Source organism: Arachis hypogaea, chromosome 6 (genome assembly GCF_003086295.3).
Source record: "Arachis hypogaea cultivar Tifrunner chromosome 6, arahy.Tifrunner.gnm2.J5K5, whole genome shotgun sequence".
Lineage (NCBI taxonomy): Eukaryota > Viridiplantae > Streptophyta > Magnoliopsida > Fabales > Fabaceae > Arachis > Arachis hypogaea.
This window is the reverse complement of record NC_092041.1, coordinates 114,044,253-114,047,100: the sequence shown is the minus strand read 5'-3', so window position 1 is coordinate 114,047,100 and position 2,848 is coordinate 114,044,253. Positions and strand designations below refer to the sequence as shown.

General features: G+C 25.1%; 1 long non-coding RNA gene across 1 annotated transcript; it reads left to right on the top strand.

Annotated features, from left to right (window-relative positions):
• The first annotated feature begins 228 nt into the window (after positions 1–228).
• LOC112755895 (uncharacterized) lies at positions 229–1,936 on the top strand. Its single transcript, XR_003179097.3, has 2 exons — positions 229–890; positions 1,544–1,936. It is a non-coding gene; the product is annotated as an uncharacterized lncRNA (long non-coding RNA).
• Positions 1,937–2,848: the final 912 nt, after the last annotated feature.

Below are 2,848 nucleotides of genomic sequence, written 5' to 3'. Positions count from 1 at the left end.
AGTTTAATTAAGCAAACAAAAATTATATATATTTTTCATTGATTTTTCTCTCATTAACTTAACCAAGTTATTAGTGAAAATTTAACTAATATTACCTAACTTTTAAAATCGAACAATTGTTTTAAATAAAAAAGCAAATATATCTTTTTTTTTTTAAATCAAACCTTAACATGTGTATTTGAACTTTGGACCACTTGATAACAAAACCCTAAAGATAAAGTCTCTACACTTTTTCTTTCTCTTATTTTATGGTATTTTCTGTTTTCACTTTCATTATAATGATTAAAATAATATGGGATGACCAATAGAAGATAAACCCCAACAATACAATTATTCCTTCCACATACATGATGCAAGCAAATTTCTCTTTCAGTTTCTGTATAAATACCCCTTCATATCCCTTCTTTCTCTTCATTACAACAACATCATATAAATCATTCTTCCATAGTAATGGAACAGTTTTTGGGTAGGGAGAAGAGAGGAAATAATTAAGGGTTAATTAATTACTTGTCCCTCATAAACACTTTCAAAAGCAATAGTGATGCTTTAGTTAATTATCAGGCTAATTAGTGTGATTATTCATCAAGTGATAGAGACTATTATGGTATTGAGTTTTCGTCTTCGCTAATTAACGGTAAAGGGTGGTGACAGAAGAGAGTGAGCACACATGGTATTTTCTTGTATGATGTTGTTTCATACTTGAAGCTATATGTGCTCACTCTCTTGCTGTCACCCCGTAACCATTTCTCACTATCTTTTTTCAATTTCTGCAATATACATATATATTATATTTTTTTTTTGTTATTTTTTGGATTTTATTATATTCTTTATGCTTTAACTAACCCTAGCTAGCAACTTATTAGGCTTAACTTATGAAGCTCACATCTCAGGTATGTCATCTTCTTTTTTATAATTTATTTATTTTTTTAATTTAAAAAATGAAATATTGTAGATATATACATATTTGTAACCATCTATATAAAATATACCTGATTTGATTTATTAATTTGGATGGTAATGGATTCAGTCAAAATTATACCATGGAATGAAGCTGGAATGTTGATGATTATTGATAAGGTTATCTGGAAAATACTAGCAATAATGATGAAGTGACCTTTTTTGGTTTCTAGTTTCCACTGTTAACAAACAGTTGTATATTCCATTTCATTAAAATGAATTTACCCCTAATTCTGTGTTCACACCCAGATTTAGGGTTTTCAGTTCAATAAAAGTAATTGATAAATTAGCATTTTTTATTTAAAAAAAAAAAGAAAGCATTTTTATTGTTGTCTAGTCCATATTAATAACTCATAGTATTCAGTGAAAAAAAAAAAACTTAATTGTAGTTTCATCTTTACATGGAAGTATGTAATTAATTAATCTTATCATAAAGGTTATTATCTAATTAATAATTATAATTTTGTTAGCTAACAAAAATCAATCTGATGTTAAAGAATGAAATTAGAAATTAGAATATATACAGAATTTTGGATTTAAAATAGTTTAATTTGCTGATTATTATCATATTTCATATCATTCTCAGGTAACGGTCTTGCTGATGAAATACATATATAGTCCCATATGAATTGATGAGTTGGTGATAGGAGCAAAGCTACTTCAATGAAATGGAAATTAATTAACAATAATATGTATCTTTCATTTCAAAAAACAAGAAAGAAGTATAGGGATGAAGGATGTTGAAAGGGTTATTATATACATATCTATCATCTTCTTCAATTTCTTGGATATATGTGTCTGTAACAACGTTGTTGTTGTCTCTTATCTGTCAAAATTTTATTGTCAGAATTTTAATTCTTGAGAGAAAAAGAAAAGGGTGCAGCTTCAGCTTAGTATATGTATATGTCATATTCCTCTCTAGGCTATAATTAATATATATTTGACCAGAAATTATATATATATTATTTGTTTTGAGCTATAACTTTGATTACAACTATCTAATAATACAATATTAACACAAATATTTTTAATTTTTTATAATAATAATTTAATTAATACATAAATTTTTATTTTATACAATTAATTAACAACAATAACGAGAATATTAATAATGTTCAATATATATAATAGCCTTATATATTTGGATCAAGTAAATCCAATGGTATTAGAATATATATATATATATATATATATATATATATATATATATATTGGATAAAGTTTACCAATTTATCTGTCTTTTATGCTTGTCTCCATCTCCTTGACTCATTCTTCATTTTGATTATTATATATCCCTTTAAGTATTTTGCTTTAATTTTCACATATTTCTCACTAAAAATATACTAGAAATATATTTCTAAGTTAAATAAATTTGAGAAAAACATTGTTTATCAATTTTAATTGAATATATATATATAACTTCAAATTAAACAAAAATATTTATACCAAGCCAACATTAGTTGTTTATGATTTAATTTGAACGCAATTTGCATGTAACTTTCAGTTTCACATCAATCTTCATTAACAGGAATGTGATTGATCTATGCATGTCATGAGATATCTGTGCAGTGTCTATTTGTCCAAATTATTTTTTTTTTATGCCAGACATGTTCAAGATTCCAACATTATTTGATAGGACTGAAATTGAGCATGAATAAGACTTGGTATAAATAAAGAAGAAGACTTCTAACTAAATTTTAAAGGGGTTTGGTGTTGAAAATGAAATGTAATATAGTAGTAATTTTAAGTTTAACGATGGTGTTTTGATATTTTTGGTGATTATGGGACCATTGGTTATAGTATGAGTTATTATTTGTCATTAAAAGAAAATAATGTTAAACGTTAGAATAAGTTATGAAAAATATAATTGTGGTTTATTAAAAAATGTTAT